Source organism: Cervus canadensis, chromosome 16, assembly GCF_019320065.1.
Source record: "Cervus canadensis isolate Bull #8, Minnesota chromosome 16, ASM1932006v1, whole genome shotgun sequence".
Taxonomy (NCBI): Eukaryota; Metazoa; Chordata; class Mammalia; order Artiodactyla; family Cervidae; genus Cervus; species Cervus canadensis.
In genome coordinates this window covers 22,461,303-22,473,695 of record NC_057401.1, presented here as the reverse complement: position 1 = coordinate 22,473,695, position 12,393 = coordinate 22,461,303, and the positions used below count along the sequence as shown (strand labels likewise).

General features: G+C 34.5%; 1 protein-coding gene across 6 annotated transcripts in view; it reads right to left on the bottom strand.

Moving 5' to 3' along the window:
• SLC38A9 (solute carrier family 38 member 9) overlaps positions 1-12,393 on the bottom strand; it is a 79,946-nt gene that overhangs the window by 45,311 nt on the left and 22,242 nt on the right. The window lies entirely within an intron of this gene.

Below are 12,393 nucleotides of genomic sequence, written 5' to 3'. Positions count from 1 at the left end.
TTCAATCATCATGTTCAATCATTAACCCATTCAGTTCCTTACTGAAACTCCCTCCATTCACTTTCTTTCCAGCAATAAACTACTTTAAATGGAAAGATCTGCAGGGGTGCATGAAGTGACTGTATTCCTCAGATCTGCTGAAGTTACAAATGAACTGTCTCCCAAACTGTATGTCATTTGCTATTTCACATTGTACACAGATCCAAAATAATAAAGGGGAAAACAAGCCAAGAGATTTATCACTAGTTCCCTGTAAGTCTTCTACATTTATAGTTCTGAAATAAGCTTAAAATTTCTTAAAGTATGGTAACCATTTTTGGAGACACTGTTAATCTAATCTTGCGGGAAGCACTTGAAAAACCAAGTGACTGGAATTTTAGTTTATGCAATTTTTCCAAATAACTCTGTAATATTAGAGAAGGTAAATTTAGCTTAGTCTCTCTAGTTGGCATACAGTATCTTTGAGTCTTTTGTTTATTATTTACTCTTTACCATAGCACCTAAATGTGGTGGGTACTTTCTAGTTCAATTAAAAAAATATCTAAGAGCATTCCCTAGAGCAAATAAGTAGGTATAGAGATCAATATGCCATATTATCTATAGTAAGCACATACTTGCTAAATGAAATCAGTGATGTCACTAAATCTCAAGGGGATACACTGAAAACATGAGTCAGAGGCCAAATAAACTATCCCTATTTATAAACTTGGTAGCCTGAGATAATTACCACTCTTTTGAAGGCATTAGCTGTTCTAAATAATTTACATCTCTACTGTAGCACTCAGTAGTACTATTAAAAAAGCAATATAAAAATATATATGTCTGGGGGACAGTGAGGGGTCACATTCTACAGGACATTCCCTTCTTCTTTTGTAAGAATGACATCCCACAAAATTAAAAAACAAACTACAGCTTTAATGCCAACATAAAGTAGAGCTTTAAGCTAATCAATGATAACTAATAGAGACTAACAAGTATGACATTGATAGAAAGAGATGAGGATATTCTACTCGTAGCTTATTACTCTGAAAATTCAATGGTATTAATATTTAATATCAAGCACTAAGTTGGCGCGAAGGCCTGTTGAAAAGCAGTCCAGGAAGTGTTCCAATTTCCTGGCTCCTGGCCTCTTACAGAAGTGTTAACTGTACCAGTTTAGTTGGCTTGGGTACTCAGAGAGCAGAATAACTCTGAAAGTTTTTCTTTTTCAACAGTTCTCATCAAGATGCTGAGTGCCTGTTCAAACAAACATTTTGGAATCTTTTCAATGCAGATTCTCTTTAAAAACATACAACTCAGCATATTTTAATTGAATTATTAGAAACATATGCTAAAGCTTCATCTGAGAAAGCAAAAATTTTGAATTATATTTCTAAATTGAACTTTTGTTGGAATTGAAAACACTTTTAAAATTGAAACTATACAGAGAATATTCAGAATAAAACATTTTTGAAACTTTTTCTTTTGAACAGTTTCACATGAATGCTCCCTATCAATGGTACTTCTCATTTGAAATGCAGCTCAACTGTGTCACACTGAAAAGAAATTGTAATATTTCATGCACAAGTTATGTTTATCTCACCTTAAAAATATTTGTGGTCATGCTACAGAAAAAAATTGCTTTTAACATTCAGCAAAATTTTAAAAATATTTAAAAATATTTTAAAATGTGACTCAAAACCCTGTATTTTCATTTAATAAACAAAGAAACCTTATTTCTACCTAACACATTTTCTAGGTTCCACTCCTTAAATTCCTTAAAAATTTTTGGCTTTTAAATCTGTCTCCACCCTTCTACTGACCAGTTACGCTTCTCTGAAATTTACTAACAATTCCATGACTCTTAAGAAGGTTCATTCTCAAAATGAAGACTCTTGATTTAAAACTACTTCTTTATTCACATCTCTAAGGAAGATGAAACTCTCAAACACCTACCAAATTGGAACTGTTTGTTAGAAAATGAAAAGAGAATCAAGTATTCACAAAAATCTCATGCAAATAAATATTCAAAATAATGAACCCACTGTACTTGTTTCTACCTGTTTGGTAAAACACTATGTCTGCTGGGCAGCTTTTCAATAAAGAAGACAGAAAAGAAGTTAATCAAGCCATTGTACCAGATATTTACTGCTACAAGAAAAATATTGGTAATTTCTGGCTTGCTGACACATTTCTTGCTTCCTCTGAGGCCTAAATAACATTCTCTTTCACAAAAACCCTGCTCTATGCTCCAACTTTACTCAATGTCTCCTATTAGGGAAATTAAAATGGAGGAAGTCTTGTTCAGACTTCAGAAGCAGGACAGCAGGCCTGTGACCTGCTTCTGACCTGCCGGGGTACTGCCCGGATTCCATACCTGCCTGCAAGCACAGCAAGTCAGGCAGTACCTTAGATAAGAGAGCAGGTTTCGAAATTTTTGAGCCCCTGGAGGTCTGGCCAACACCCTTGGGTCTAGCAAAATTCTGTGACTCACGAGGTGAAACAAACAGCATTGTAAACGTTAAAAAAAAAAGTCAGAGCTGCATTTTTGTGTCTGGAATTATAAGTGGGAGCCCTTGAAACTGCAATCTGAAGTCTCACTCGTGGTTGGACGCACTGCCTGGGACCCTTTCCCACTGGGACTCCAGATTGCTGTTAATGAGGGACTTCCCAGCACTGTTTAAGTCTGCAGGTTGGCTGGCCTAATTTGGGGCTGTATATGCTGTTACTTTTCTCTATTGTTTCTATTTCTCTTCTTTTAATGACTGTATGTTGAAATTAAGTCAAATAATTCTCTATTAACTATAGAAATTGTTGTGTGTGATGAGTGGTTTCTTTGTTAACAAATCCTTTGAACCAAGGAAAGTAAAATTTTTGGCAAAACATCTCCAAAGGTTGAGCCTATATAAGCTCTTCTCTTTTTATTAGGGTTAATTACTTTATTGGTTCTCTAGTTTATGAAATATTGTTTAAGTGCCAACAAAGTATTAAGCACTGTGTTAAATATTAAATGATCAGCAGGACATAGAACCTCAAGGATCATAGTCCACTGGAGAAGACAGGCAAGTAAGCAATTTCAGTTCAGAGAGAAAAATAGAAAAAGAGAGAAGGTGATTATGAGCAATAATAGGAGCAAGAAGGTTGTGCGATGTTGGGTACGTGCAGAATACATAGAAGGGGAAACTAAATCATGTCTGGCAGACCACAAGAAAACTATTGTTGAGGTGAATCTGAAAAGATACCAAGGAGTTAATCAAGGATGAGGAAAAGAAAAAAAACTGTGCTTTAAAGAATGGAAAAGTATGCAGAAAGAACCCAGAAAGGGAGCAGGATAAATGTTTTAAAACTACAAGTACTAAGAAGAGGAGTAGTAAGAGATGAGGGAAACCTCATCAGGGTTAGTACCTGGAGGACTTCACATGCCAATAGACATAATCCTAAAGGGACAAATTCTCAGTCTTTTTAGTTGATTCCTTCTCAAACCCCCAATCCTTAAATGTCAGGGTAATCCAGAGTTTAATCCATTTTCTCTTCTCTATCTACACTCAGTCTCTTGGTGGACTCATTTAGTTCCATAACTTTAAATATAAAATGTGCATGCTGATGGCACTGCAACTATTATCTCCAGCCTGAACTCCCGATTCACGTATCGTAACTGCTCCCTGCTACCCCTCCCCACCCCATCTCTCGGATTTGTATCCCACACTAACCCCAGCACCTTCCTCACCATTCCTGACATACTGAAAGCATGTATCCACTTTAGGACCTTCGCTATTACTTTAAACAAAGGCTCTGAAGGCCTTTCTCCTAAATATCTTCATGGCTTGCTTCTTTACTTCTTTCAAGTCCTTCCTCAAGGTCCCCTTTCTCAATGAGACATTTGGTTATCCTTGTCACCATACCTAAAATTTCAACCTCTCTTCTCCATCCCTGTCATTTCTTATACACCATCTCTGCTTTTCTGCCTTACATTTTCTCTCTAGCATTTATACTATCTAGCATAATATGTACTTTTTATTTACTACTGATTACCTCTAAAAAATAAAAGCTTCACAAGAACAGGGATTTTTGTCAATTTGGTCACTACTCTATTCCCAGGGCCTAGAACAGTACCTGGCATATCATAGGAGCCCAATAAAATACAGTGAATAAATGCATTTTGAAATCACTTTAGAAATATAGAAGTTGGAAAAAATACTACAAAGATTTCCCATACTTTACGCAGGTTAACCCCCAGTGATGACATCTTATATAACCACAGTATGATCATCAAAACCTATATTGCTTTTATAATCAGGAAAAAAGTTAATAAAAAATCATGAAGATAACGTTTTTAACTTTTCTTTAGTTTTAAAATTTTTAAAATAAATACCTGGGGGAGAAATGATGGAGGGAATAATCAAAGTATCAAAAACTATAAAAAATGTGAAGCAGCAACCTAAAAGAAAATCAATTTAGTATGGTATCCTCAAGCAAATTAAAGACTTTTCAGGGTTAGAGAATGATTGTGTCAAATACTACTGCTAAGTCAAATGAGATGAGGACTAGTCTATGAAATGACCACTGGTAACCTGCATGTGAGCAGTTGTGGCAGAGTAGTTAGAGCAAAATCCTGAATGAACTGGGCTCAAGAGAAAAATTTGGTATGGTGAGTACAAATAATCCTTGCAAGGAGTTTTCTGTAAAGAGAAATGAGAGCAATGAAGTGGTAGCTGAAGAGGTAAGTGTAAATACTATAGGGAAATGCTTTAAAAGCATAAAAAATATAAAAATCACCTATAATCCCACAACTGGCTATCATTAATAACATTTTACCAACTTCAATCTCATGGAAAAAATATAATGACACAGCATTATATGTTCATCAGAATGGTGAAAATTTAACAATCTCACAATATCAAATACTAGTAGGAGGTAGAACAATGGAAACTCTGCTGGGCATATATGCTGGTATAACCCCTGTGGAAGATAGTCTGGCACTATCTAGTGAAGTTGAATATACATATACACTACTACCCATCATATTTACTCCCAGGGATATATCCTAGAAGAGTTCTCGTATACGTATACCAGGAGACACATACAATAACGTTATTCTTTGTAAAAGTCCCACAATGGGAATATCCCAAATGTTCAAAAGTAGAATGAATAAATAAACTGCAGACAGCTACAGAATAAAATGCTAGAAAGCACTGGCAATGAAAGTAGTTATGTACCACTGGGATGAAAACTGTAACTCAGCAAAAGTCACAGAAGAATATACACCGCAGGATCCCATTTACATGAGATGCAAAAACAGGTAAAACTGAATTCAGTATTTAGGGATGCATAGATAATAAATAATAAAGAAAAGCAGGAAAATGATCACACAAATGTCATGAGAGTGATTACCTATAGGAAGACAGAGGGATGTGTTTGGTGAAGGACGCACACCTTCAAAATAGCTTCAAAAGAGCTGCAGTGCAGCTAATTTCTAGACTTCGCTGTTGGATGGGTGTGGGCTTTATGAATTTTTAAATTGTACATATGTACCATACACTCTTTTGTATACTGTATATAACATATGATAAAAAGAACTTTAAAAACAGATCTTAAAGTAACATATTCTTTCAAAATTCAGTAGTGAGATCAAGAGGGACCCAAAAATTCTTGTGTACTACACAGAAATTTGCTGGCAAAATATCTTAAATATTTGTTAAACTTAAGTATGAATTAGCTACCTTTTTCCTGTAACAAGACAATTGTTCCAAATTTGTTGACCTCTTATATGATGACTTGTGGCTGTCAACAGTATGCTACATAGGTACCCAGAAGGTATCCAAAACTAAAATAACTCCCCACATACCTAATCTGTCTCCCTTCAAAGTAAAGATATTGTAACAATGACTGACAAAGAAGTTGCTTTTTGAAAATTAATTTATTGCCATTCTGAGTGACATTTGGGATTCTGGTTCCCTGACCAGGGATCAAACCTGTGTACCCTGTATTGAAAGCTTGGAGTTTTAACCACTGGTCTGTCAGGGAAGTCCCTGAAAAAGCAGTTGCTTTTTAAAAAACTCACATTATACAGAAACTATTCTGATAATGGATGTTTAAAAATGTTTCCATTGTTACATGATTTTATTGTTGAAAATAATGTCTGTCACCAATAAAACTCAAAACTGCAATTTTATAGACATGGATTAAAATTTTTTTAATGTTTAAGAACTTCCAAAGAATGTAAATGGTCTTTGAACATGTTATTAACCACACACAAAAATCAAAGTAAAAATTGTAATAATGAAGCAAATGACAACACCAGTATCTACGTATTTATTTTATAGAATACTAAATATTAATACTAATATCTTCACTAAAAAGTATTCAGAGTATAAAATGGTTAAAAGTCAGTGACATTAAACATTCAATTTATTTCAAACATGAAAATTTACATTTTGCATAAAAAGTATAAAAAACATTGTTAAGTTGTAATTCCAATGTAAATTATTAGATCTGAGTGTATCTAATGATTCTTTCTCCTTTGTATCCTTCTCATCAGAGTACTTTCCAAATGGATACCCCTGAAGTATTTAGCTCCCCTCCAATGGTGCTTTCAGACCAGTGAGGTAGCTCCTCCATTCTGGCCAAGGAGCTACTGGCTTATAACAGTTTTGATTTTAATTCCAGTTAACCTGAGAAGGATGATTCTGTTAATTTCTCCCTCCCCTCAGGAAAGAGATTAGTTGCTTTCTGAAGGCTCTCTCTAAATCAGTGTGGTTTTGTTTTGTTTTGTTTTTTTTTGACGGAGAGGAGAGGTGGGAGGATAGACTGGAGAGAGAACCAAGAAAGGTGAACAACGCTACCGGTTGTTTCCAAGTTAACAGTATTAAACCAATAAAAATAGGAGTATTTGGGGCTTTAAAAATATTAATAACAAGGAATACCAGAATACACAAAACTAGCACAGCAGTCACTAAATGTGATTGAGTCATATTGGGAAGGATAAAAATTTACCAGACAAATTTCAATAAAAACTACCATATGTTGTAGGATGAGCAGAAATGAATTTCAAATTATCTTGAATTACTATTGTGGCAGTGTGATAAGATTTTCAAAAATAATAAAGCATATTCTATTGTTATGGTTAATATTATAAAGTAAAAATAAAAGTTTTAATGTACTGTTAAATAAAATTTAAAGTTAATTCTACTGGGATTCCCTGATAGCTCAGTTGGTAAAGAATCTGCCTGCAATGCAGGAGACCCCGGTTTGATTCCTGGGTTGAAAAGATCCACTGGAGAAGGGAGAGGCTACCCACTCCAGTATCTTGGGCTTCTCTTGTGGCTCAGCTGGTAAAGAATCCACCTGCAATGCAGAAGAGCTGAGTTCGATCCCTGGGTTGGGAAGATCCCCTGGAGAAGGGAAAGGCTACCCACTCAGTATTCTGGCCTGGAGAATTCCATGGACTGTATATTCATGGGGTCACAAAGAGTCAGATACAACTGAGTGAGTTTCACTTCTTCAAAGTTAATTCTATCAAGATCATTACATAATTTTTAAATTTCTATTTTTGTGTTTTATAATATACATAATACAGAAGTACACATACAAAAAAAATAAAATGAAACAAAAAGAAAAAAAAGAAGTACATATACACACATATAAATATACACAGTTCCAATTTTTCAGCTTATTATTTTTTTTAAGTGATAAGGATGATATGATGAAAAAAGTAAATGCTGATAAACACCTGGCTGAAGGTTATGAGTTCTTTATTTTAAAATTCTAGGCTGTTACTTAGCCACAAGTAAAATCTCCCTTAATGACACATGGACAAAGAACTTGACCTGAATATTAATTCTCAGGACTATACAGTTTAATTAAATGCAGATGCTGCTAAGAATGAATTTACAAATTCTTTCAGTGCAATTCATGCTTTCAAATTTTGGTTTTCAGAAACCCATAAATTGTTTTAATTCAACTATGCTAAAAACAAACAATCTCTTCTTTCATGGCTACAAAATTATCAGTAACATAAATGTAAGGTTTTTTTTGTTTGTTTTGATTTTAGTATCAGCACTGGAATGAGGCCAAAAGAATTCTATAAATAAATGGTAGGAGCTTTCAACAAAGTTAAGATGCTAGAAGTACCTGTAAGTATATACAAACCTAACAGTTTTTTAGTTTTTCTCTAGGTTGATATAAAACAGTAACACCACCACCACCACCCCATCCTATTTTCTACCTAGAAAAAGCAGTTCCAACACCGTGAGTGACATTCTACAAAGTAAGATTAGGAATGTGGGAAAAATTCCCAAGAGGGCACACTCTCCAAGCAGTTCTTCCTTTCACTCATTTTATAAGAATGCCAAAATAAGTTACAAATTGTCTCAATGTCTTTAACTGCAATAAAGTAGGAGTATTATTAATTTTTTGAAGAAAAGAATTTGTCTTAATTATAAATTATAACTAAGATATACTTAATTATATAGTTATAATTATTTATATTAATTATAAATAAGTAATAATATAAATTATAGACATTGTAGGCTTCAACCCTCAATGTCACACCCATTATTACTCTCCTTCTTACACAAATCTACCAAAAGAATTTCTGAAAGAGAAATGAAATTTCTAGTTTCAAAGCCTAATTACTCCCCATTAAAAAAGAAAAAAAGCAGGGGAAAAGAAAATTGCCAAGCCAGCATTTTAACTAACATTTCCTCAAAAGCTGGAAATGTAATGAAATACTTCAGTAAGTATATATATTGAGATAAGTCTTATTATTGATATATACTTATGATTCTTCAGATGAACATTAGAATTGCTTTCTTCATTACCTTGTTACCTAGAAATTGAAAACACAAAAAATTCATCTACTCTTTAAACAGATTACCAGAGAAAAAGAGCCTTGCTCTTATTCCTCTCCCATAACTTAAGAAAGGAATACTAAGGAGATCAAACCAGTCAATCCTAAAAGAAATCAACCCTGAATATTCATTGGAAGGACTGATGCTAAAGTTCCAATACTTTGACCACCTGGTACAAAGAGACGACTCATTGGAAAAGACCCTGATGCTGGGAAAGATTGAAGGCAGAGGAGAAGAAGGCGACAGAGGATGAGATGGTTGGAAGGCATCACCGACTCAATGGACATGAATTTAAACAAACTCCAGGACATAGTGAAGGACAGGGAAGCCTGGTGTACACAGTTCATGGTGTCCCAAAGAGTCAGACACAACTTAGCAAATGAACAAAAACAACAACAATTTATCAAGCTTTAGAAATCTTTATCATGACCCTCAAGAAAGGTAAATGGGGGACTTCCCTGGGGATCCAGTGGCTAAGGACTGCACGCTCCCAATGCAGGGGGTTTGATCTCTGATCAGGGAACTACATGTGTGGGATCCCACACACCTGCAACTACAAGTTTGGATGCCACAACTGAAGATCTTGCATGATTCAACTAAAACCTGGTGGAGCCAAATGAGATTTAAAAAAAAAAAAAGGTAAAGCAGCTAAGAGAACTTCTGCTTTGCCACTAGAAAGACACTAGCAACAAATGGTCTACACAAATCAGCCTTCAACCCAAATGGCAAACACTGAACCTGACCAGAATCCACTGTTGGTTGTATGCCATGTTACTTAGCAAACCACTCCCAAAATAACCAAACAGTCTGACAAAGGCAACAGTCCAACATGAAATCTGCTGCCAACTGGCTCTTATCAACTAATTTTATATACAGGAAAGTTTTATAAACAATTTAGTGAAAAAGAAACAGTGCTAGAAAGGGGATTCTGACACAGGAACTTCCACACATAGATGGCAGGAGTACAAAGTCGCACAACTGTTCTAGATAACAATTTGGCTATATAGTAATATATAAAAAAAACCTTAATTGTGCTTTACATCCTTTTATTCTAATAATTATACTTTTGAGACTCTACTAGAAGAAATCAAAATATGGTATAAATATGGCATATAGAAAGCTGCTAATTAAAGCATTATTTAAAATAATTAAAATTGTGAACAGCTTAATAGTTAAACACTGTTAAATTATGATATATTTAAATAATATGCATTTATATAAAATGATATTTAGAAGTAAGTCTTAATATGGAAAAATGATCATAGCTTTTTGGGGCATTTCAATGATCCTTAAGGATAATTTTTATTGTAAAACTTTTTACAATTCCTTGAAACCTGGTACTTTCTCCTTATCATTCTTAGCCTCAGTCATAATCCCTAGAATTTATGGCAGCTAAACCCTTAGGTGACCTTGCCAAAGAACTCTAGATTTGCTGCAGAGGCCTGAGGTTCAGGGAGAGGCTGGAGACTCTTTTATTATCCAAAAGGCTCTTTTGATTAGAACAACTATTAGAAACAACTGTGAGGGTGGAGAGAAATTAAGGTGAGTGGACCTTATTTTTTTTTAACTTCTCCAGAAGCAAGGCAAGAAGTACCCTAGGGGTCAGAAGTACCAGTCCCTACAGTTGCTTACACCTAAGTCCAGTCCCTCCTTGCAGACCAGAGGTTGGTAGTTACAGTCAGATAGGACAAGTCTGGCCCATGGTCTGTTTTTATCAATAAAGTTTCATCAGAACACAGCAAGGCCCATGCAGTTACGTGTTGTCTATGGCTGTTTTCATTCCACAATGGCAAAACTGAGTGCATGTGCCCACAAACCCTAAAATATTTACTATCTGGCCCCTTACAGAAAAAAAGTTTGCTGACCTCTGCACTTGACCACTGAAAGTTCTTAAAGAAACGCCTGCACAGAAACCTCCAAAGCACCTATCCATTAGTACCACAGATGACCTCATTCTACTCTTTGCTGAACTTAGCCAGACCCTATAGCATAGTTATTTGCTGGGATATGATCCCATGGGTTCTTGGTATTGCTGGATCAGGATGGGTTAAATCAGTACTTTTTTCTCATTAAAAATGAGTACTGAGTTGAAAAAACATACATATGTGTGTGTGTACATATACATATATGTGTATATACATATATATACATGTATATAAATACATACTAAATATTTATAACCTCTCTTATACTTTTGCTGAGTGTCTATCTCCTTCCCCAGAGTGTCTAGCACCAAAAGGAGCTTAGCGAATGTTTATTGACAAAAGGAAGGGATAGAAGAACAAAAGAAAGGGAGGAAGGAAATAGCAAGGGACAGAAGCAGAGAAGGAGAAAAAACAGGCAGACAACTAAGGAATATTTTGCAGAAGTAACAACAGCATGTAATAAAAATTTAAATTGAAAAAGTTAAAAAAATTAAAACTGTATATAGTATATGATCTCATTAAAAAATCATAGAAAAGGATAGGAGAAAATATACTAAAATGCTTTAACGACACTTGCCTCTGTGTGATGGGAATATGTTTCTTTATGCTTTTGTCTTTTTCCAGAACCTTCTCTATACAAGAACAAAACAAGATCTACCCTTAGAGAAAAAAGATAAATTTATCATCCTACAGAAGTACAGTTGATTTAAACACTGTTTGTAAGAAAATGGGTTTTCCATTTTGTATATACTATTTTTATCCTAAATTATGGGAATGCTATATTTTCTGGATAAGCTTTTTTTTAATAAAAGTAGTACACTGTTTATATTGAGGATAATACAGATACCACATAATAAAATAAAAATCACCCATTAGAAATAATCAGTTAATATTCTAGTATATTTTCAGGTAAGCAGAGACCCACATACATACACTCTGCACTCAGGTGCGCAGAAACATGAAATTAGTTTTACTTGCTTTTAAACTTTATATAAAGTGTAATCACACAATATGTGTTTTTCTGTTTAGCTTCTTTTGCCAACATTATCTTTCTGAGGTTCATCCGTATTCTTGTTTGCAGCTGTAGATTGATCATTTTCATAAATGTTTAATATTCCATTACATGAAAATATGATTTATTTAACTGTAGCTGGTTGGTGGGTATCCAGGTTGTTTCCAGTTTGCCACCCTTATGAATAACTTATAATCTATATTTTTGTACATGTCTCTTGGTGAAATGTTTCCATTGGTTACAAATAGTGTATACTAAATGCTAGCAGACAATTACAACTCTCTTGCAAAGTGATCATACTAATTCAGACTCACTCTAGTACTGCATAATCACTCTTATTGTTCTACATCCTTGCCTTGATTTGTTTTCATCATTGACTGATTTCTTACTTTAGGTTACTGTTTTCTGTGTTTCGGTCCCAGATTTTCCATCTGGGCCCTTTTTTTAATTCAGCAAACATTTTCTATGAGTTTGGTTCTGTTTTATATTTTTAGCCAGTGCCAAAATTCTCAATCTTATTTCAGTTTCCTTGAACATATTAAACATAGTCTTTAAAAGTTTGTTTCTTATAACTCCATCATCTGGATCATCTGTCAGCCCTTATTGTGTATTAAGTCTCTAATTTTTA